At 39.0% G+C, this 24919-nt stretch overlaps 1 protein-coding gene across 2 annotated transcripts in view; it reads left to right on the top strand.

Annotated features, from left to right (window-relative positions):
* Positions 1-321: 321 nt before the first annotated feature.
* Positions 322-24919, top strand: part of ADD3 (adducin 3) — a 3087715-nt gene continuing 3063117 nt past the window's right edge. For both annotated transcript variants that reach the window (XM_044055712.1, XM_044055702.1), the window contains exon 1: positions 322-445. The gene's annotated coding sequence lies outside the window, so the exon portion shown is untranslated. The remainder of the gene's footprint in view (positions 446-24919) is intronic.

Below are 24919 nucleotides of genomic sequence, written 5' to 3'. Positions count from 1 at the left end.
CTCATTGGGTTTCATTTGGTCGATTTTTCAAAGATAAATCAAAAAAGCAAACACCTAAAAGGTGCCAACTGCAGCATGTGTCACTATGCACATGCCGTTTTTTACAGTGTTCGTTAAAATAATAATATAAATGCTTGAAAAGGAAGCCATATACCCTCCTGCACCACACAATTTATTTGCATTTCTTCAGTACAGCTCAATCAACCGGCATTTGAAGTTTCTTCCTACGTTAAAACCGCGTGGAATAGAAGGCGGGGCTGCCAAATGCTGAACCATTCAGTGCGCGTTGCTGACAACGCTCTAGGCAACGCTTCCTGCAAAATAGTGTACCACCATCAGGTTGCGTTGTGAAGGGAGGAAAACTGCAGCTCTTCTGAGGAGGGCGCCTTGGAGAACGTGGGTGGTATATCGTCTGGCGAAGAGGGGGCATGTCTGTGGTCATTAGGTAAGTATTCTGGCACATGTTATGCCCCCTCCCCCTTATGTAGTCGGATATGTAGTTAGTGGTGTTTTGGTAAGCAACTTCACCGCCCCTTCCAGCTATGGTAGGTGTTGTACGAGTTGTCTGCTGTTACTACTTAATACGTGCGGAGGAAAAAGCATGCTAGCAATAACTGTAGTAGTAATGCAGGGGTCTTACTGCACCAAGGTGTTTTCGGCCTGTTATCCCTACAGCCGTGTCTGTAAAATCATGAACCGTATACTAAATTGAATGCTGCTTTCCCTGCAAGCCTTTTTATTTTATGAAGTAGTATGGCAGCGTATTATTTATTATTAATATTGTGTTATTAAAACATATGTAAATCCCGATTTCTGACTTACTTATTTTTTCACACATGTTCTTCATACGTGTTATGTAGTTTCGTAGCACAGTTAAAATTCGTTAGGTACATGTGTGTATGTGTTTTCGTGGGTGATCTGAATCCATGAAATGACTTTTTGACATCCACTCTATTAGTTGATGCTGTAGGTAGGAATCAAACCTAGATCTTGTGAAAATTTTGTTTTCATGGCTATCGTGATGCACTAGTCCGATGTTGGCATTTTATTGTCGTTAAGCTATGCATCCTTAAGTTTCTGTTTCAAAGACCTGTCCTCTAAATGTTGCTCCCCCTTTAATATTCAAACGTGCACACGGCTGCAAATGTTGTCTTGCCCATTTGTAAATGCTTTAACATGGATATTGCTATGCTACCCACAAATGCGGTCACTTGTCAGAATAAATGTTTTAGTTCAGTAATTTTCTTTGTAAACACTGCCGCCACTGTGTAGATTTGCTTTAAGCAGTAATTTAAACAATTTCACACGTATTCTGGTCTCCATAATGTAATACTTTACATTTTTCTCGTGATGCCTCAGTGATACTATCGGTTAGGTCCACAAAATGTGTTTACTTGGCTGCTGCTTTGCTATTGCTTAGACTTTGTTTGCTGATATGGTGGTACTTGTGTATATCTTGTATGCTGAAGGCCTGTTAGTTGTAGGAATGTTGTGTTTTTCACCTTTATGTTTCACTGAAGTGTATTGAGAGGAACTGTGTATATTGAGCCAACCACTGGGACTTAAAAAGTTACATTGACAGAATCAGAAGGTCTCAAGCAGTCAGGTTGCTGTTGATTGTGTGATATAGAGATTAGGTTGAAGTGTTCATAAACTGATTTAAGCTTGTTCCAGGTCAGATAATTTTGACATTTCTTTGTAATGGTCATAATGTCCATGAAATTATATATGACAGACGCCCTGATCAAGGGTAATTTTTGTGGCTGTGTTAGCGTTAAGCTTTCACATTGCAAGTTTACTAAACACATTTTTAAGTGTTTGTTGCATCCCTTTTTTTCTTGATCTAAGTAGTTTCAGTATTGTGTAACATACTTTAATACCTTCTGCCATCAGCTGGCTTGTACGGAGCAAGGTCTGTCTTAAAACTGTGCCACTGAAGAGTTGCAGGTACTTCTGCTCTTTGTTTTGTTTTTATTGATTAGTTAGCAGAGAGGTGGACTGGGTCATCTGCGTTTTTATCTTTAGCTACAGCTTAATTACATTAAAAATCATATTTTTTCAAATGCATTTATTTTAAGTGTAAGAAAAAAAATGTAATAGTAATTCCAAACATAAGAGGCAATAACACAGGTCCGTATTGAGAATCAGCATATTATTTTAAGTCATCTCAAGCTGACGTATGTAGACATTTTAAAAGGGGAATCCAATAATCATTACATATTAGAAAAACTGCAATGTGAAGGAATGGTATGAATTGTGACGTCCCTCCCCTGGGCTAGTAATCAAGAGCCTGAATCCTCACCACTGACACTGTAGAGGGATTATCACTTGAAACAAAAATACCACAATTTCCTTTAAGAGCACACTGGGAGCACACTTGGTCTGCCCCCCCCCCCCCATCTCTCTGTCTCTAGCATCCCCATTCCTCTCTCTCTCTCTCTCTCTCTGCCCCCAATAAGACTTTCCCACTGGCACAGCATTAGAGCTGAGTCCTCAACCGAGAATTCCAAACCAAGTCCTCTACCACCCTGTCTGTGAAACAAGCGCTCTGTGTCCCTGCTCCAAGTAGCTGACACACACACACTCCTACTCCTTGAGACCTGATCTACACACACACACAGCTGGGAAAGGCTGGCACAAATTTACCAGCCATGCCCAGACTACAATGTAGTTCCAGCGCTACCAGAACACTCCAAAGCCAGCCACTCTAAGGCTCTTACAAGGGTACCCAATTATACTGAGTAAAGTTAATATTAATACAAATGGTAGTGTTTGACCAATACAGCAATACTTTCAGGAGTGGCCATACTTTCAGGAGTGACCACAGTGTCAACAAATAAATATAAGTACTGTCAAAGGTTTAAAATGTTTTCTAAAAGACCAGCTGCAATGAAAAGTTTAAATATATTTAATAATAAAATAAGATGAAAATACTAAATATCTATTTACAGTAAAAATCAGAGTTTGAATCACAGGAAATGTTAAAAATAACACCGATGGATAGAGTCACACAGGTAGAGAAAATCAGTACTTAACTATTCTCACTATATTTTCCTGACTGATCTGAAGAATTACTGTTCCCTGGTTACTTACTAAAGCAAGGCAAGATGAAATGAGTGAGTGGCCGTCTTTCGTGGTCAGGTTTCAAAATTAGACTGCCCTGAGACTTGCGTATCATCTAGTATTAAAGCATCATTTCAGTGCTGGATTACAGAATGACATCACATACATCTAATCACTTGGCCTGGCTCCCGCACTACCCCGTTTACTAGAAACTGAGCCAGAATCTACTACATATGCATCATAACACACATGCACACAGCTTTGCTGAGATGTGTTATAGCATCTGGAAGCTATAAAACCATTTCAGAACTTCCACCCTTCCAGGGTAGCAGTTAGTTCACCCTTAAAGACAATAAAGTAGGATTCATAGTCCTGGTTTTCACAATCAGTAAGATACAATCTTTATGGCCTAACCCAGGTAATTTCATTTCAGACTATTTTTCAAAGTTAGCTGTAACCTCTTCTCTTCCAGTATCCTCTCTTATATATGTTTCAACAGTTACACCTGTATGTCAGACTGTATTTTTTTTTGTGTCCAGCAGGACCCCGTGTTGGTACATTTTTAACACGAGCATCTGTACAAATCAGTTTGATATCCAAATGGCATATAATGATTTACAAAATTCTCATTAGTTATGCTGGGAAATGCTGGCAATACTTCACATCATCACATGAATGATTGTAAACAAATCGATTTTAAGGAATGTACTTCCAAAATCGGTTACCATTTTTCCAAAGTTGAAAAAGTTTCTTAAATTTCTGGTTAAGTTTACAGGCACATATACATTTAGGTACAACACTAATATAAGCATCTTTTATCTTTGTCAGATCATTCCAACACGACGTTTTTAATATATTTGGGGAAACCTGGCTAACATTAAAATCTTTACACTTTATGTTAAAGAAAATCTAATCAAGGTATCTCTTCTATAAGCAGATATTAGAACAGCTTTAGAAGTAGCCTTAAACCCATTTTATTCGTAGTATTATCATGAAAATGTGTCCTTGAAGCTTGATACTGCTTCAGATTAACCTTCATCTATTTGTGATCTGTCTTTAGTTAATGAACTCCCAAAGAGGAAATATGTTTCTCCACTTCCATAGTAGATGCTTTATACAGACGCTTTTTAAGAAAAACAGTTTACCAAAACTATGTCTGAATATTCATAATCTGAACAGAAGACAAGGAAACATTAACAAGAGACAGTATATATACATTGTCCAACCAGAAATGTATAGTACAATTAATGTAGGCTAGATGATTCCACTGTAATATTGACAGCAAGTTTGTGTACTTGTAGGTACAGTCTTAGTCTCTGTTTTCCTTTGTGTATACCTCCTTTACACCTTGACTGAGTTGATTTGTGAATTGTGATGTCCAGCTTTGGTGGTGGTGTTACATGGTCACCAATTGTGCAGAGTTGCCCAGCCTCTCTTTCTGAAATGGAGTTGCTATTTAAACAGCTAAGTGCTTGATGGGTTTGGTTCAAGTTTCTTATGCCATTTGCAGATTTAAATCATGTGGAAGTATAACAGGCCTCTGTGTGGAGGAAGGGGTTATGTTTACTTATCATTTTTTAGTATTCCTTATCATATTTTGGAAATTTTAGTAATGTATAAGAATTTCTGCCAAGAGAACGCAGGTCAGTGTCATCCATGTAAGTTACTCATCTTGAGGTAGTAGCTGATACTGTGTTTTGAGGCAAATCTTCATGGAGCTGATTAATGCAGCTTACATGCTTGTTTTACCATAGTCTCTGCATCATAATGAAATTATTTATCATTCTTTAAATCTTGCTTAAGGTACTTTGTGTCATGTCTAATATGATAATGTTTATTATATCTTTTTCTTTGTTGCATGTCTTTATAATAGTACTGAAGTTAAACGTTTGTGGCACTGAGAGTTTTTACATCTTGTTGCTCTAAAGAAAACAAGTACAAACAATTATACAGTTTGATTTATGAACAAATGAGTGGTTATGGTCAATTTATTGCTGGATATTGGGGGTGTCTTGCATAGCCTGGCGTTATTTCTTTTACTGGAGGTTGGCAAACATCTAGAAGTACTGGAATATTGGCATTTTCTTACCTTTTTTCTGCCTGTTGTGCATTCCCACAGTATTATGGAGAACTCATAACTGCACAAAGAAGTTTCCTCAACACTGTTACTCTGTTGTTGTGCTGCTGAAATATATGACACTTGACTGCAGGCTTACCCAGTGATGCACAGTTGGTCAAGTGCTGAACACGCAGTCACAGTGAAATACAATAGTGTACTTTGTACGTAGCAGTTATGAAAATGATGGTAGTAACAGTCATACATCTGAGCACTCTAGACAGCCAGTTCTCAAATGGTGAGAGAAACCTCTTTGGGGTGGTATGGGCTCGACTAGAGGCCCAAACATAAACTTAAAAATTAACTGTTTTTTTATTGTTGGATCAGGCTAAATGCAGAAGGACAATGTTAATTTGTAAGGGTACTGAATGCAGGTTTAGTACTAAAAGAAAAAAAGTACTGTGCTAGGTTTTGGTTATTTTAAGTGGTGTACGTTGGAAGAAGGTGGTTGGCTGTCTTCTGCACAAAATAACAATTTTTTTTTTTAATGGGTAGTATGATTTTGATTCCCTAGGGATGCTCAAGAACTTAAAAAGATTTTTTTCTGGTTTGAAAGAGTCTCAATATAAAGAGAGTCTGAGAACCTATGCTGTTGGTGTGTTAGCAGGCACTATTGTAGAACTGGCGCTGCCTGACTAGAAAATGTGTAAACACTTCTTTTGCCTTGGCAGTCCAAACTTGCTAGTACAACACACTGCAGCGTAAGAGGAAAACTTTCTCTTTGCTTTTGGCTCCAATGAGTCTATATGCATCTTGCCTTTGCACGGTTCGACATGCTGCACTCGGCCATGTTTGCTTCTGTCTCCTGTGATAGGTTAGACTGCTCCATTGACATACTGTTTAAAATATCATATCTCCAGCCTAAGCCTGTAAGTTGTCAGCAGTACAGCAAGAAAGATCACTTGGGATGGCCTGGGGTACCACTTAATAGAAGTCATTCGGGAACATGAAATAATGACTTGTGTTTATGTATACTTCTGCTGATTTATACAGCACATATGCACTCATAGAAAAGACATAATGAGGTCATAGTAAATAAAAAAAAATGTTCAGTGGCATCCAGTACTTGATGGGCTACTTGGTACATAGTGGTATGAGACATGTATGGGAATATTGCAGTACAGATGTTTTTACACATATGCACTGGTATTTTATGCCTCACTGTTACATGCGCAAACTTTATTTTTGTCAGTTTTTATTGAGGACTACGCTAGTCCCATACTTGTCAGTACGCATAGCAGAGGGTACAAATGAAAGGGTTTGGGTGGTGCAGCCCTAGTTTGGGTGCTTCTTCCTGTATGTTGTTATAAACCCAGAGGTTCTGTCATTGTCGAGTACTGTATACAGACAGGGACTAAAAGTATGCCTTAGCACTATTTTACTTTGAGCTTTAGTTTGTAGCATTATGTACGAAATTCCTCCTGTGGCTTTAATTACATGGATTCAGGCAGGCCTCACGAAATTCCTCCTGTGGCTTTAATTACATGGATTCAGACAGGCCTCTTGATTATGACATGAGTTTTATATTTATTGTATTGTGATTCCTAGATTCTGGAGTTCCACAGGAGTTGTGCTGTGACACATAGTCCCTGGAGTTTTGCACAGGTTGTATTGTGGCACCTAAGCTCTGGAGTTCATATCTAGGTGCAGATGATTCATGTATACATGTGAACAGAGATTTCTGAGGTACTTGTAGTGTTTGTGCTGTGTGAATATTTATTACCAACAGATACTGTTTGGCAGTACATCATCGGTTTAATGCCCCTGCCATTTAGGATAATAGTTGACTAAATGTTAAGCTTATGGGTTATTGTCATTTGACAGCAGTTCTTGCTGTAGTGTTTAATAATGCATTGTGTATTATTTCCTGCTATCCAGCAACCAAAGCTCCATGATGTGGTGTGTGTGTTGTGTGCTCTCCTGATACTTTTCATAAGCATTATATTAGTGCCCCAATATCAGAAATACAGTGGTTATTCCTGTACTGACAAGGATTTTGAAGGTATGTCTGTATAACAAACTGCATTTCCTTCATTTCATACTTAATGTTTGTAAAGGTTCAACCATTATCCACTTGCAGTGAATTTAATTGGGCAGATTTTCATTAAAAAACATTTTGCTTACCGTTGTTGCTGCGAATTTTGATAAATGTGCAGTTGTTAAAGCTAATTGTTTATTTTCAGTACAACATTGGCTTGCAAGAAAGCATTCAAATGCAATGAGAAACTCTTGATGCCTACCTTCCATGTCTGTTAATGCTGTCACTTGACTGATAATTCAGGATGATGTAGAGAAAATCCCACATTTAATTCAGAGTTGTATAGTATTGTCAGGAACTTGACTTTTTTCCTTGCTGAATGTTTTGTGACATTCAAATGCTTTGAAATACAAGCATCGGGGAATAAATGGCATGGTACTATACACGGGCGCAATCTACTCTGACAGCTCCACAAAGTTCTAGGTTCTTAGCAGACCATTCACTTCATTGAACTTGTCTTTCAAAAGGATCAGTGTTCTGAAACTGTGGTTGTTTCTTCCTACAACAGCAGGCATGTTCGGCTAAAGGTAAACAGTAAAGAGCATGTGGAAAGCTTAAGTATTTTGTTAAATGCTATCACTTGCCTTTATAGTTTGGAGCTTCTTAATAATATAGGAAAGGACTTTATCTGTCACTTCAGCATGAAGTAGAAGTTAATCACATTTACATTTTTCTTCCTAAAACTGTGAGTAATGATGCAACCTCTTTATTTCAACAGTAGGACTGTCGTCTCTTCAGACCACCACATGCAGTGATCCATATTCCATATTAATAATAAACTCATAACTGGCTTTACAAGCTGGCAACACACTGATCAACAGCTTAATTTCAGCTCTCTGTGTGGTAAAAGAAACGGATAGATAAGGGGCAGTAATTCTGCCTGTTTTAGTAAAGTTCAGTTACTGGTTAGTAATTACACTGCCCGGATGGTATCAAAGAATCTTGGAGCCTGAAAAAAAATCAGGCAAAAAAGGTGATGAGAAAACACTGACTGGGAAGAATCATGCAGCTGTTCTGGAAAAAGTTGTTCAAGCTCCAACTTTGGTAAAGGAGATGGCTGTAGTAATTTAGAGGAAAATAAGTCAGATGTTGGAAGAGCTGATTAAAAACTTTTTGGGCTATCTCAACTCAAATTACAAAAGGCTGGAAAAATGGGAGAAGCTTTAAAAGTTGTTCAAATAAACTGATTAAAAAAACTGCAAAAATCAGAGGTCAAAATGAAGAAAACGCTGGCTGATTATGAGACTGCTCAAGAAGAGCATTTTCAAAAATTGGTAAGACAGAGCATGCAGAGAAACCCTGAGGTTTTCTGCTTTACTAGAGAAACTGGAAGGAACAGGCTGTGTATTAACTTTATGAAAGCACAAGTAAGTAACTGGACTTGTATTCCATAGCAAGATTTTTTTAATTGAAAGAGCACATTGTGTGTATGCTCCAAACCTGATCATGAGAAAGCAGCCAAGATATGTATTAGTAAAGATATAATCATACCAGAAGAAAGAGTTGCTCCTGACTGTGGCTTGTAATCAATCTGCAGGAAAGTCTCCAAGAATTGATGGTATTCCTGTGGAAGATTTTGGAAGCTAGGAGGGAAGAAAGTGATAGAAGATCTGGAAGTTTTTGTTTAACAGTATTTTAAAAGGAGGGAAAGCAGAAATATCCTGGAAGAAAGCTGAGGTGGCTTTAATACCTAAAGATGGTGAAGATCCATCAGACCCAGCTTCATATAGGCCAATTCCCATTTTAAACCATGATTATAAAGTATTTGTGTATAATAGTTTAAAAGCATGGCAAAGGTGTTATCAAAATTGATTTGGATCAGTGTAGTTTTGTGGAGGGGAGGCAAACATTTTAATAACGTGAAATAGAATACTGATGATCCAGAAGGAAGCAGAATGTAAGAAAATACTGTTGGTAGTGGTAGGTCTTGATACCGATAAAGTATTTGACAGAGTAATACGGGATTTTATGAGTAGGACAACGGACGCATTTGCAGTTCTCTGATGCAATAATAATGTTAATTAGGAGGATATATGAGGGATTGAGGTTAATTAGGAGGCTATATGGGGGATTTGAGGCAAATTTTAAAGTGAGAGGGTTCCTCTTTGATATCTATCTTTATTTATTTAACTTTTTTTAAATCAGGAAATTCTGATTTGGAATGAAGCCAATTTTCAACAGCGGCCTGGGGAGAAATGTTCCAGATGTATGTCTTTGTAATGTGGGAAGAAACTGGAGCACCTGGAGGAAACTCACATGAACGCAAGGAGGGCATGCATACTCTGCACACAAGGCACCCCAGCTGAAAATCGAATGGGCAAACCTCTTGTTGTGAGGTGACACAACTGCTGCATCACTGCACCATCCGCATATGTTGTATCTGAACAGAGGAATGAGGCAGGGATGGCCTTTTTCCTGTTTATTTGTGTTCTATTTAAAGGCATTGTCAAAGAAAATAAGGGACTCAGAAATTCAGGGATATAATTGGTATGATTCAAGAAAAGCTGTCTTTATTTACAGATATTATTTTGTACTTGATAAAAACAGAAAAGGACATCTCTGTTGTGGAACATTCTGAGACGGTTTCAAGTTTTTTCAATTTATAAAATGAATAAAGACAAAACAAAGGCTATACATGTAAACTGTGTACTCACAAACACATTTATTGAGCAATACCCATATTTTTGGGGACCCAGTAAAATGAAGTGTTTAGGAGTATGGGTTAAAAAGGGTGTTATTGCAGCTAAGGGTATGTGGGAAGAGACTAAATTAGATAATGCAAAAGCTGAGAAATCAAAATACAAGCAGTGAAGAGTGTCCCTTTAGTTTTATACAGGTCCGGCATATTTATATCAACCAAAAGGGAAGTTGTGGACAGTAATAAAGAGTTAAGATTGTATCTGGCTGGGGAAGATGGCAAGGGTCAAGTGGGATAAGTTGATCTTTTCCAGTAGAACAAAGTGGTTTAGTATTACCTGATTTGAATGGTTGTTTTTAGAGCTATGCAGTTAAGGCTCATGTGCATAACACAAGTGGAAAGCTAGAAATAAAGGGAGAGTGGGATTTTGGATGCAGATCATCATTAAGGTGAATAGCAACAGCCATGCAGAATATTATATTCTAAGAACTAAGCCAACACAAGAATGGAGGAAGGAGGTTTTGCTGATGGGGATGATTACATTTAGGGGTACAGAGAATAGGCAAGAGGGGCTAAAATTTACTGGAGAAAACTGACAATAGAACTAAGATATTGTGAGTAAATAGCTAGAGAAGGAAAGGAAATAGGCTGGGAAGAGGGCCAAGAAGGAATTTGGACTGCAGGCTAAAGACTGCTTTCCCTGTACCTGGGATTGATATTAGAGTACAGGCAAAGAAAAAGGGAAAGGAAAATCCCCAAGTGAAAGACCTGCTCTGGAGTTTAGTTGAGTCTAGAACAGAAACTGCTGTTTAAAAAGGGATAATTAGTAGAACATATAAAATATTGCACGATAACTTTAGGAATCAGTCGGAGGAGGTTAGAAATAAATATATTGAAACAAGTTTAGAAGATTTAGGAGTTTTGCTTGTAAGTGTTTGCATAGGTATTTTCATACCCCAAGCAGATTCCAAAGAATGTTTTCCTAAGGTAGATGGCAAATGTTGGACGTCTGATGGAGAAGAGGTAACTGGGAACATAGTTCCATAATTTGGGAGTGTAATGAATTGGAAGATTTTAAAAATTCTATACAGAGTACTCTGTCAGAAATATTGGGTATAATTAAGGAAATTATTTTTTGAGCTGGGATACAGGATCTGAATTGCCTAGACAACATAACACCTTGGTAAATTTAATTCTGGTGGTTGCCAAAAAAGCAGTTACTTAGAAATGGGAGGTAGAAGTGAATATTGTAACAAAATAGGTAAAAGAATTGGAAGTGGGATCCTTAGAGCAAGGTTGGAGCAAATTGCTTAGGAAAAAAAAATGGAAATTTTGGCAAAAGTGCATGTAGAATAAAGTTTTGGAGGAGGAATGAGGTTTAAGGGAAGGCAGGAATTGAGCAATTTATGTAATGCTGCCTTGATGATGATTTGTATAAAAGAATGTATGTGACGTATAATGTTTGTAACCGTGGTCATGTTAGCATGGTTTATTTTCTTTTATATAAATGCATGTTTGCCTACATCTTAAAACGTTTATTAAATTATTCCTTAAAAGTACACTTGTAACGATCTTACTAGATTCTGAAGGTATGTTCAGCCTGTTCATTAAACTAATTTGAGTCACTGAAGCTTTCTTCAGTATTTTAGTTCATGTCGCCTAAAATCCACCTACAATCCCTTTTCCCATTTTTGCACATAGGGTCAGGGTGTCCTTTCACTCGGCTGGGGTGCCTTCTGTGTGGATTCTGCATGTGCACCCTGCTATCACGTGGGTTTCCTGTGGGTGCTCTGGTTTCCTCCTACATTCCAAAGACCTGCAGTAGGTGGATTTGACACTAAATTGGCTGTAGGTGAGTGTTTGTGCACGTGAGTGATACGAATGAATTACAGCGGCAGGGCTTAACCACCTGTCAGTGTAAACCTTGGTTCGAGATGATTGTCTGTGCTGAAGTGACACCCTGACCCCACATGCAGAATGGGAAAAGGGGTTGAAGATGGATGGATGGAATCCTCTAGTGCAAAGGTTTACACTGCCAGGTGGCTAGCTTTGCCCCAGTAATTATTCCACACCACACACACACCTGTGGCCAATTTCACACACTCACACCTGTGACCAGTTTATAGTGACCAGTCTATCTATTGCATGTCTTTGGAATGTGTGAGGAGACCACATCACGCAGAAGAAACCCACACAAATACGGGGAGGACATGCAGACTCCACACAGAAGGTATCCCAGCCAAGAATCAAACCGGGAACCTCTTGCTGTGAGGCGACAATGCTGTTTGCTGTGCCACTGTGCTGCCCCTCATGTCATCTGAAGTATTTGCCTAAAATTCTGTAACACAGATTTGTGGCATGGGTCGTGGCCCAGTTCATAATGGTCCTGGCACCTTTTTTATCATTGATAAGCTAGAATGCTTTCGTTTTAAGCTTCAGCAGAGTAGAAGAATGAAGGTTTATCAAGGTTGCTCATATGCCATGTAATATGGGTCTCATCCCATGTGCCTGACTGTCTGTCTGGTGCATCAGTACTCTAACCCTTTTAGTGGTATCTAATAAACCAAGGGTTATCAAGGCTGCTTGCACATTGACCCTGCAGTACCACCTAGTCACCACCATTTTGTTGCAATTTCGCATGCAGTAAAAAGATCAAGGAGGAACTTAAGGTTTGGAACAGGTTGACATCATTGAACTGTTGCAGGCCATATATCATGGGTATTGGCAGTAGTTACCCCTTCAAAGCCAACATGGCTAGAACAGGTTAGAATGTGCACTGACAAATGTGGCTGTTTGGAAGGACAGTATCACCCCCCCAAACAATTGTCAGCATCATTGTCAACTGAATGGTTCCAGGGTAGTTTTCAAAACTAGACCTAAATGGTGGGAAACCACCAATATGAAATGCATCCTGAAAGCATATATCACAGCTTTCAGCACTCGCCTGTATGTCAGATGTTAAAGGTTATTGAGTTAAAGACTTTCTTAGCACCTGAAATCTTTCAAATTGTAGTTTGTCTCACGTGATCTCCATGGTATTAAAAATTAGGAATCTTGCCATTATTTTGGTAAAACCAAGTCTGAACATGGCAAGGCGTCGCAAGCTGTTTTCCAACACCTTGGGGACTAAGGACTCCTCTCAAATTTGTAGAAGTACTGTGCAAAAAAAGCAATATAGCTGAACTTTGATAACTGAATACTCAAGTCCATTTGTTAGTAGTAGAAAACCACTTTAGTCACAAAAAATATGACACTCTGTAAGCGCTTTTGTGTAAGGCTATGGCGTTTTCGTTTAAGGCTATGGCTATGTTAAACTTCAGACAATTTAGAATTCATTACATCACATCCTTTTATACAAATGCTCATTAAATCATTGGACACTTACTGAATTGATTGATTAAACCAACCTCTATGCATGCTATTTTGTTGCTATTATAAATAAGTACATTAGTAAAACACCACCTTTAAAAAACTAAACAATTTGTGTGTGTGTGTGTATATGTGTGTGAATAAAATGTTTTTTTTTTTTTTAATTGTAAAGTAACTCTGGTTTTCCCCTGACGACTTAAAAAACAGACAGTTGAACGTACCACCATGAACAAAGCACAAATTTCACATAAAAACGTTAATGCAACAATGCCAATAAAATAGGCAAGCAGGATGAACGCTTTCAGCCTTAGCCTTATTCAGATCCTGTTTACTGGGTCTAAAACTGAATGTTTGAAAACTTGGATAGACCAATCACAGTCTTTTGAAAACCATTGCACCACTTCTTCATGCAGTAGTTGTCACTCAAAGGACCACTTCTTCAGTTTTACATCACTTCCAAATAGTGCTATGAAGCATTCCTCATTATCCATTTGAGTTCTTCTACCACCATTCTATTCTGCAAGTCACCTCCTCTCGATGTTTCTTTTACAATAGAGATAACCATAAACTTGAATGAGTGGGTGTTTAGGGCATTTGTTTCTACTTTATTCCTTATATCAGATAAGTGTCGTAAGATATGCTGTTTTAGCATTCTGTTAGTTTTGCCTATATATTAATTAATTAATGAAGGAGCAAATAATATTGCATATACACATAGAGGCACTTGGAAATGTGGCTACTGTAAGGTTTGTCCTTTGATTAATACAAGTAATGTTTTCAAACATCCAAAAACAGGAAAATGCTGTAGTTTACAAGGTTGGGCTACTTGTACCATCAAAAATGTGATTTATATCTCTACATGCTCTCTTTGCTCAGCCTATTATATAGGCAAAACAAACAGAATGCTAAAAGAGTGTATCCTACGGCATTTATCTGATATAAGGAGTAAAGTAGAAACAAATACCCTCTATTCACATGTGAAGCTTAATAACACCCACTTGTTCAAGTTTATGGTCATCTGTATTGTAAAAGAAACATCAAAAGGAGGTGGCTTGCAGAAAATAACTGGGGAAGAAGAACTCAAGTGGATAATAGACCTAAGGGCAGTTTGCCCTCCAGGCTTGAATGCAATGGTATCATTGATACCAATTATCAAAGAATGTGGTCTAAATGGGAGGAGATAGCAACAGGTTCAACATCATTGGCCCAAAATAAGGGAGTGTTCATTTGAGTGACTGCTACTATGGGGAATGCTTCATAGCTACTGTGAGGAAGGGATGTAAACTGAAGGAGTGGTCCTTTGAGTGACAACTACTGCATGAGAAAGTGATGCAATGGTTTTCAAAAGACCGTGATTGGTCTAAGTTTGTAAACATTCAGTTTTAGGCCCAGTAAACAGGATCTGAAGAAGGCTAAGCGCTTGTCCTGCTTGCCTATTTTATTGGGGTTGTTGCATTAAAGTCTTTATGTGAAATCTGTTCTTTGTTCATCGTGGTACATTCAAATGTCTCTGTTTTTAAAGTTGTTTTGGATTTGGACTGCCTTCGGTGGTGTGACTTTCTTTCTTTTTTCTGAACTGGTTTTCCCCTGAAGTAGATATAGGGGGGACTAATATCTCAATTTATCTTTTTCAGTAGTGGCAACAAAAAAGACTCTTAGATTCTGACTTGTCAGTATTGATCTACATATTACTTTAGTTTGATTTGTGGATTGAGAATCAAATGTCTTTTTTTTGCATTCGTGACTCAGGAGGTGGGACTTAGAGTGACTTTGCCCAGACCTGGGCCAGCAATATCATAATTCAGCTTAATTGGTTAAAACCCACAAGGTACAGATGCCAACTCCACACCCTACAAGCACTTCTTACCTTGTAAAATCTTGATATATGTATCGTCACAGAGGTCTGATTCAAGACCAGTGAAAGCACTCCATCAGTGCAGGGCTTCAGTGCCTGATATTCTTACTGACTCTCTGCATTAGACAATGGCACTGAAGATGGAGTTGTCTCTTATTACCCCCCCCCTCCAAAAAAAAAAAAAAAAGACAAATATTGCTCTGACTTGTTAAAAAAGATAATTACCAGGAACCCCTCCATGTCCATCTTACTATAAACAAAACCGTAGCTAACAAGAGGACCGCCTTTATGTCCCCCTCAGCCCATGCCTCATACTTAACCAATGTTGAAAATCTGTGTATTAAACCAGGCACCAGTCTTCTAGGAGACTTCAGCTAGACTTCAGCTATCCTTCTATAGACTTGGTAGAGTTGTACATCCTCAAACATACATTCACAGAGATTTCAGAACTTCATCAGGTCTAAAGCTCTGGACCAGTTAGTATGCACCACAATCATGTGCAATAAAATCCTGGACTTTGCCCTTACCAGTGTGGTGCAGTTCTCTTCCAAACCAATTGTTACCTCTTCCCTGATCAAATGGGATCACAAGCCAGTCACATTCACCTTAAGACTGGACCCTGAAATATACTCCAGTACCTCAGTATTCAGAGGTAATGCAAAGTGATAACCTAGCTAAAATCAAAAGAATCTTTCACATCGATACCACATGGAATCCTTTACTGCTAAATTCTCTGCACATAAACTGCTATATAGATGCATTTGTCCCCCTCTGAAATTAACACATCACCGAATTTTAAAATAAACTCCTGTGGTTGAACTCTAATGTAAACTGACCCTGTAATAAAAAAAAAAATAATTGCACACACACATTTAATTCTCAAAAAAGCCAAATAATTCTCTTTTTCAAAACTAAACAAAGAACTTCAGGTCCTGATCAAATTAATCAAAGCCAGATATCTGGTGTAAATAGCTATCCAGATGACCGATAACAACAAAGCCTGCATTAACAATGTTTGAAGTCTTAAACTGTATATAACACTGAGATGAGCTAATGGTAAATGATATCAAAATACTTGGACCCAGAGGACATAACAAATCTAAGCAGACAAACTGACTTCACCTCCTCACTTGCCTCCAATATTCTCAGAACAAATGCCTACATCTGTAACCCCTCAAAATTCCCTAAGAACAAGTCCTCAGGCACTTTCCAAGAGCAACAACACTATGTCTTTGGGGCTGGGTAACATACCAGGCTGCCTACTGGATGGCTTGAAACATTTACTTATTTGACCTTCTGTAGAGACACTTCAGTATATTCCTGAAAGCAGTGCTAGGGGGATGCAGGACAGCAACAGTCATTCCCTTGCATAAAGGTGGAATTTCAACAGACCCAGGTAATTACAGAACCATAAACCTGACCAGTCACATCAGTAAGGCTAGGGAAAGGATCATTATGAAATGAATAAATAGGGATATAGGTAATCTACAGACTGTTGACGCAGTCTGGTTCGGATTCATGAAGGTCCTGCCTACTTAATCTGGCCAACTCTTTCACAAACTGTCACTGATAAAGTGGGCAAGGGCAAATGGTGCACACTGCATATCTGGACCTCGCAAAGGTGTTCAACAGTGTCTTGCATCTGGGCATTGTAGATTACTCTCCTAGCTAAATGTTAGCCTGTGTGTAACTCCTTGGTTAGTTAATTGTCTCATAAATAAAACTAGGAAGTAAGGGTGGGCTCTTCCAGAAGACTTTTCACTAGAGGAGTGACTCTATGTTCAGTCCTTTGCCCCTCCTCTTTGACATTTACTTCTCAAAGGTTAAATATAATGTTAGGAGTTTGTGGCTGAAAAAATTTGCAGATGATTGTAAACTTGGTGCTATCATTTACTTCCCAGAGGACATCAGAGTTGTATGCGAGGGCCTATCCCAAGCAAATAGTTGGTGTCAAAACCATGGACTAAAACTGAATTCCAAGAAATGTGTAATCCTATCCTTTGGCAAGCATGACTCCCCTTGCAGCTATCACATTGACAACACCCCCTTCCCGAAAATTGATTCTGTAGTTGGAGATTTGGGAATCTATATTGGCAATGAACTGTTCTTTGATCACCACATATCCCCTATTGTAAGGAAATTGTTTTTCATCACACAGTTTACATACAAGGGTATGGCATCCAGAGCATATTTATTCCACTGTATAGTGCAGTCATTAGACTGGTCATTGTGTAATGCCTCTTGTGAAATGTATCTGTCCAAACAATTGTCATAAATGGAATGGACACTACTCTTTTATGCTAAAAAAATCAAGGGTGTAAATCATAAAAACTAATGTAGACTGACTCAAAGCCTTTTCTCTCTTCTAGATGTCATACAGGCTATTGAAAGATGACTTCCGTCTTGCATATAGAGCCTCAACAGAACCTATTCTATTAGACCTTTTTACACATTTGCAAGTCCAGTGTTATCTTGCACCTATTGCTTTTGCAAAATGAACATGTTGGAGTGATAGATATGTATAGAATACCACTTCTGTAAAACAGAGTACTTCTTTTATTCAAATATAATTTGGATGAATAGCTGCCTGACTGCAAATTTGCCGCTGGTTTAGCAGCATTGGCCTGTACAGATAGAGAACTTATTACCCCTATGTTTACTTTGTTTTGCTTGTCCTTGGATATTCGTATTGCAAAATATTAAGCCTATAATTACCATAGGAATGCAAGGCTAGCATTCTTAAGATCCTCACAGATCAGTAGCATAGTAGGTACGTAGGAACCTATGACCCTTGCAGTACCCTAGAGGTACTCTATCCTTTCCTTTGACTAGATTCTGATCAGTAAGATCATAGAGTTTGACAGCACTACTATGCTGTGAGCATTTCTCCCCTTTTATGTACCCAGCTCCCTGTTAATATAAGCCCATTAGTTCTTCATAGACCAAGAGCCTTTTGAAGAGTCTGTTCAAGTAGCTATTGGGCTTTTCTTATTTTAAGCCCTAATTACCACCCTTTGGTGTCTGACACTGGTGTCTGCATTACCATGAGACTTTTTACTATGCCTCACCACCATGTGAGTGCTGCCACCCAGTTGTTAATGAGGATACCATTGCTGGCTTGATAAGCCAAACCTACTTTTCAGGTTATGGTTTTATGTCCTGCAAGCCCCTTGTTACATGGGCAGAACAAGTCATTTGACTGCCAGCCGTCCAGACTAAAACAACCAGTGTTTGTGATTCACTCATTCCTTCCCTCTTCTGTCCAGCTCTGCTTTATCATTGTTAGGACTTTTTTCACCATTATGCTACAGAGGAATAGTTTTGTCTTTTTAATTTTGTTTAGCTAGCTATGGGCATGTCCGATGCCTTGTTGAGCCTAAGCAGTTAATGCCCATAGCTGTTTAATGTAATAACTTTTAAGTTGCCTGGTCAACGGAAATACCTGTTAAGGTTGTATCTAACTACAAAAAATATTTTTGATGTAAAATAACAGTGCTTTTGTCTTTATTGTACATAGTAGAAGCTTACTAAAGTTGACATTTTGCTTTCTGGGAGATATTAACTGAAAAATTATATATATATATATATATATGTATATAATATATATATATATACATATATATATACACACACACACACACACACACACACACATACTAATTTAACTGAACACCAAAGTGGATGCTGAGTAAACCGTCTGTAAGCACGAATTTAATGAAATTCAAGACATCTTGAATAGAATAAAATAAGTGCAACAATGTTGCTTCATGGTATGTCTGTTAAGATTGAGATTTCCATATTTTGTGCTTTGTGACCCTCTTGGTTTCTCCACTATAGCAGTCGGACCTTGCATCAAATATTGAACTCAAGAATTTCTGTAGGTTAACATTGTTTGTATTAATAAAAATGCTTAGTGTAAGTCATCACTTAATCCCACATATTATGTTTCCCATGGGTAGTTTTACCATAGATGCCCACTGAATCATGTAAAACAGATTAATTTTGAGTCAAGATGAATTACTTTATATCAGCCAGTGAGAAACTGCAGTATGTCTAAAAAGAGACTTTGAGTGTACTGTTGGTATTTTTTAAAGCACTTTTAATTCTTCATGCAGCCTTTAGGGGTGCATTTAAAATGAAAGCACCACTGTTGTAGTCAATTGTCTTGTTCAGGAGCTACAAGATGGATATATGTGCATTTATCTCTCTTCATACCACAGTGCTGGTTGAATGGATATATGCTTATTTGTATGTGTGTGTGTGTCCTGTAACCTAAAGATTCCTGCAGTTTCACTAGATATCAGTTCAACTCCTTTTTGAGTCCAAGCTTATTACCTTTATACACAAAGTGCCAGGACCTGCCAAAACATAAAATAGAAGTGTCCACCTATAAAGAAAGAATAGTCATTGGTCATGTTTCCTCTAATATGTACACACACGATCGTCATTGCATATATAAAAATTCCAACTCCAAATTCCAAAATATAGTGATTACTCAGTCTGTGTACTCCTCAAAAGACAATCTAGACCCATCCAAAGACCTGAAAAGTAATTTTAGTAGTTTAAACGCTTTCGTCCACAACTAAAATAGACTTCACATCAGAAAAAAAATTCCCCCAATACTACAGTCTCTGCCTATTAAAAAAAGGTGATTGGACAAGTTTCCCCCCCTTCTCTGTTTGTGTGTGCATGCGTGTGTGTCTATAATGTGCATGCACATACAGACAGGGATGACGCACCATGACAGTACTCAAGTCAAAAACTTCTATGCCATCATTTTAGCTTTGATGTAACCCACGCCTCCTGGCTAGTATCTCCGAAGAAATGTAGAACTGCACATAGATTTTTTACAAGGAATCGTATAATGACACAAACGGTCACTAGCTGCATTCTCCACCTTCATTGCTGTGCTAGGGATGACTGGTTTATCATAGAAGTGATGGTTAATGGTCTTCAGAGCCGAATCAAGTTTTGATCCATTTCTCCACCAAAATTAGTCAGTAGGATGGCTGTAGAGGCAAACTGCTCAAGTCAACTAACTGATGAGGAGACTAAAACCCTCTACATAGTGACGCTGGGTGCACTCTCTGGATAAGATAGTAATAGTACAGTCTGCAGTGTCAAGTAAAAAATAAATGAATAAAAATGCAGTATCCAGATCAAAATGAAATTAAGCAATGCACACAGTACTGCTGAAACAACCCAGCATTGTGACAATGAGACATATAACAGAAGAACGCACTGGCTCCAGTTTTTTAACGTAACAGCAATACGTCATGCTGCAGCAAGGACTAATAACTGTAACCTTGTTAGGCTTCTCTGGTATGCTCTACCAGTTGTGGATTCAGTCTGCATTTGGTTCTCCACTGGTTTCTATCACTATTAAATCTCTGATTTAGTACGGCTAAGATTAGATTGACAGGACATGGACAGGAGGAATCTTGCTGTAGGCATGGTGTGTTAAGAATGACTGTTATTACTATGTCTCCTTTAGTGCTGTAAAACTTCTAGTATGAATCCCAGTAATCCACACTGCTTTTTTAAATGGCCTTTTCTCCTGGAAGCACAAGTATCCCCCCCCCCCCCCCACACACACACACACACACACACACACTGTCTTGATTTCATGAATGTTGCGAATATCAAGATGTATTCCTTTTAGGAACTCTACCTTTTTAATCATTCTGTCTCCCTGTCATTCTCTTTATTTCCCTTTTATCTATATTGTTTTTGTTTTATGTATCTACTTGGATTAATTTTCTGTTCTTTGTTCTGAGGCGAATTACAGTAAACAAGTTTTCACCTAATATTTGGTTTCATAATTTCTTGAGAACCATGTGTGTGTGTGTGTGTGTGTGTGTGTGTGTGTGTGTGTGTGTGTGTGTGTGTGTGTTTTCCCCTTCTCCTTGCTTGTTTTATTCTTACATGAGTGCTTTATGATTGTTTGATGGCAGTTTTAACATCAGGCTGTAATATAGAGAATGAGTTAGTTTGGAATAGAAGTCCGTGGATATAAAAGTAAAACATATTGGAAACCTTTGGCTTATATGAATTGTTTTTATATAAAATTATTTTAATAGGGTAATTGTTTCAACGTTAACATTGCAAAGTATTTAAAGAAAACAGAACCCTTTTAAGAGGTTAAAAGAAATCTTTTGAAAAACTGCCTTCCTACGCTGTCCTCCATGCTTCATGACCTGGCCTTTGTCTTTTCCAACTGTGTCCCTGTCTTTGAATAAGCACTCTGTCCATGGTAGTGTCACTGCAACACTGTTCTAGTAAGGCAGCCCTTTTCCTTAATCCCTCCCCTACCATGGGTATAGTGGTGTTACAGAGAGCAGGTTTGCACCATGTTTACTCCAGGTGGCATGCATTTTTTGGTGTCCTGCAGCAGAGTCCTCTCCCAGTAGCCTTGTCCTAGAGAAAAGATAGCAAGCCACAGGACACTTCATCTTTCCTCCCTGTCTCCTGACACGGTCTACTAAAGCCCTGGTTTTCTTTCTCTGTCTAGGCTGCTGGTGTTATGATTGGACACCCTGCTTCTGTACCTTGAGCTATCATTTTAATTTTATTATTTTATAAATTGAGTAGCACAGTGGCACAATGAATAATAATGCTGCCTCACAGCAAACTTTTGTCCGGTATGATTTCTTAGCAGGGTGACTTTGTTGAAAAGTCTATTTGTCTTCCTTGTGCTGTGTTTTTTCTCTCTCTACTTTAGCTTCCTTCCATCTCCCAAAGTCATTCTCCAAGAGTTCCCATAAGTGTACATGTAATGTCCTCAGAATAAGTGTCTGTGCCCTGGCTGCAGGGATAGGATCTGGTTTCCTTGCATCCCTGTAAAAACAGAATAAAGTGTGTTATCAGAAAATGTATGGATGGAGTTTGTAAAGTTTATGTTGTGAATATTTTAATATGAATGAGTTGCCTTGATTTTACAGCTTTCTGGAGATTCATTTGGAGTAGAACTGGTTGGGGTTGTTTCTGCTGCCTACTTTTGCTCTTTGAATAAGTTAAACTTTTAAGTATCTGCATTGTCATCCAGAAGTCTTGATTTATACACATGAGCTATTTGGCTGAGTGTCTCCATTTGAATTTTGACTTTTGGCAAGCCTGCTGCGAATTTGTCCAGACTAAGCCAGACTCTGAGCTTTGCAGTCAAGAATTTTCACCTTCTTTCCCTGTGGTGCAGGGACCACAGAGTTTACCTTCTAGCAATGGTACAAGGGTGTAGCCTTCTGAAAGATTGGCATATGGAGGGCATCATTCCTCCCTCCCTCCACAAAAACCTAGGCAAGATCAGTTTAGTGGTGCAGTTGCCATCTTCCAGGCCTAATCTCAGGCCTATCAGGAAAATATTTGATATTTTATCAGGTCTGGATAAGGCATAAGGTTGGACATTTGGCCATATTTTTGGCTAGTATGTCAATTCACAAGATTTGCATTGGCCCTTCAGCTGTAGTCTTGTTTTGACCAATTTTATCTTTATGTTCGATCACTTTACCCTTTTGCTAGAGTATTTCTGAAATGTTCTGCAAATATTTACCCTACTAAATTCCATAGCCCTCACTTTTTGTGGGCTGAACTTTTAATTGATGGTAAGACAAATTTATTTTTATAATTCACTTATTCTCCATAGTCTTCCTGCTTCCAGTCCTCAGAATTTATCTGTATCTGAGAACACTAATTCCAAAACTCTTGTTTCTCGAGTAGGCTGTAGCTGTGGCTTCCTGTTTCAGGCATCTAGACTGATCCTGCTGTTTGACGTAATTCACCATGCTCCTTAATACACCATATTATAGTCCCTTAGGATCATCATAGGGTCATATGAGGTTACTAGGCTATTGGCCATGAGGCCGTTGTAAGCCTAATCAAGAGTTTAGCCCCTGTTTAGACAAATCAGTACCCGATGCCCCTGTCCAGCAGGGACATGGGTGGAATCCAAGGGGTATATTTTCTGTTTCCTATCCAGTTATCCAGGTTGTTCTTAAAAAGGGTCAAAGAGGTACTCTGCTTGATGTGTCCCTCCTTCCTCCAACAAGTCTTGTCATGTCACAGACCAGGTTAAGGCCGCGCTTTCGGGTTATTCGAGTGGAGCTGTACTTACAGATATGCAGCAATCCCATCAAGGTGGGGTCCATGATCACCTTGTATGCCAGACAGAGGTCACCTTTGAGGAGTCTGTATGAAACTGAGTAGAGGAATAGGCTAAAGGCCTATCTATTTGTGGCAGATGTTTGAGGCCCTGAATTCTCCTGGTGAGGAACCTCTGTGGTCTCCCTAGCTGCTGCATGTGCTTTGCGAGGTACATGCCGAAAAGAGTATTTTACTCAATAATGGGCCTTATAAGGGAAGAATGCAGATGTGTTATGACCTCCTTGTCTGTGGATCAGATACCCTTACTATGAGGTGGGCCATGTAGAAGGCTTTCCGTACAACAGAAGCAAAATGGTGGTCAAAAGCCAGGTTGCTATCAACCTGGGTGCCCAAATCCCTCACGAGTGATTGAGTGCTTAGGACATTGTTATTAATGTGATAATTTGTGGGGATGTCACTCTCCCCGAAGGGGGTGATGATGCATTTTTTTTGTATTCAGCTTAAGGCCATGTTTATGGCACCAGTTATTTGTCTGAGTGAGACCCTCTTGGAGGATGTCCACATCAATAGGGGGAATTGATGACAGCACCCAGCTTGCAGTCATCTGCAAACTTGGTCAGCCATAGCCCACTGGTTTTGGCCTGTACCTCAGAAAAGTATATCCCAAATAACAGAGGCCCCAAGATCGAACCCTGGGGTACGCCACTTGTTGCGGGTCAACTGCTTGAGGTGGCTTCCCCTATTTTGACTACACGGGTTCCATCCGTGAGCCATCTGGTAACATATGGAATGATGCCTAGTTCAGAGCATTTATCTATTATGCCCGAGTGAGGAACAGTGTAAGGCTTTGGCCAGGTCAGGGTAGGTGGTGTGCACCGTCTTTCTCTTGTCCATGGGTTTGGTGAGTGTCTCAAGTCGAACAAATTTAGCAGACATGACCTCTCCTTGACGAGGCCAAACTGTGTGGGATCAAGTGTTTGGAGGTTACCAGTGTCCTTGCTAATGAGGTCCATGATAATCCTTTCCATGGCCTTGCAGATCAGGCAAGTTAGGCTTATGGGTCTATAATTTCCCCAATCGGTGGATGCTCCATCTTTGTGTAAAGGAATGACAGTGTTTGTCCTCCACTCAACTGGGACAAAGCCAGTACTCAGGCTTTGGTTTAATAGGGTGCCTAATGGTGCTGCAAGTTCCTGCCTGAGTTTACGTAGGATGCAGCCTGGGATGTTATCGGGTCCTGTGGAAGCTGTATTTTTTGCCTTTGAGAGAGCGCAGTGATAACCTGTTCCATAGATAGATATAAGGGGAAGGGGGCAGGTACTGAGGATGTCCTGATTTTACTGATGGGGGGCAGAGGGGTAAAGTTTTCGCTGAATCTCTCAGCCACCAAGTTTGCTGTGTCTACGGCATTTGTGTGTGTGGTGTCCTTGACCAGCAGTTCTGAAGAGATCTGGGTGCTTCCTTTGAGGTTGCGGACATATGTGAAGAAGGTCTTATGATTGTCTCTAGTAAATGTGGCCAATTTGGACTCTGTTTTCTTTGGCGGATTTCACTAGTGCTCTTATTTGCTTGTTCAGGCTAAGGAGACATTGCTTCCAATTAGGCACCTGCTCCTTCGTGGTCTTGGACAGCAACTTTTTTTTCTTTTGTTATCGAGTTTTTATTTATTGCAAATATCCACCAGACAGGTTTACTCTTCCTTGTAGAATGTCGGGTATTTCTGATTCCTTGCATTTATGTAAA

This window comes from Protopterus annectens, chromosome 14.part0, assembly GCF_019279795.1.
Source record: "Protopterus annectens isolate FY-2018-M chromosome 14.part0, PAN1.0, whole genome shotgun sequence".
NCBI classification, from domain to species: Eukaryota; Metazoa; Chordata; order Ceratodontiformes; family Protopteridae; genus Protopterus; species Protopterus annectens.
The sequence above is the reverse complement of the archived record's forward strand: the minus strand, read 5'-3'. Positions and strand labels throughout refer to the sequence as shown.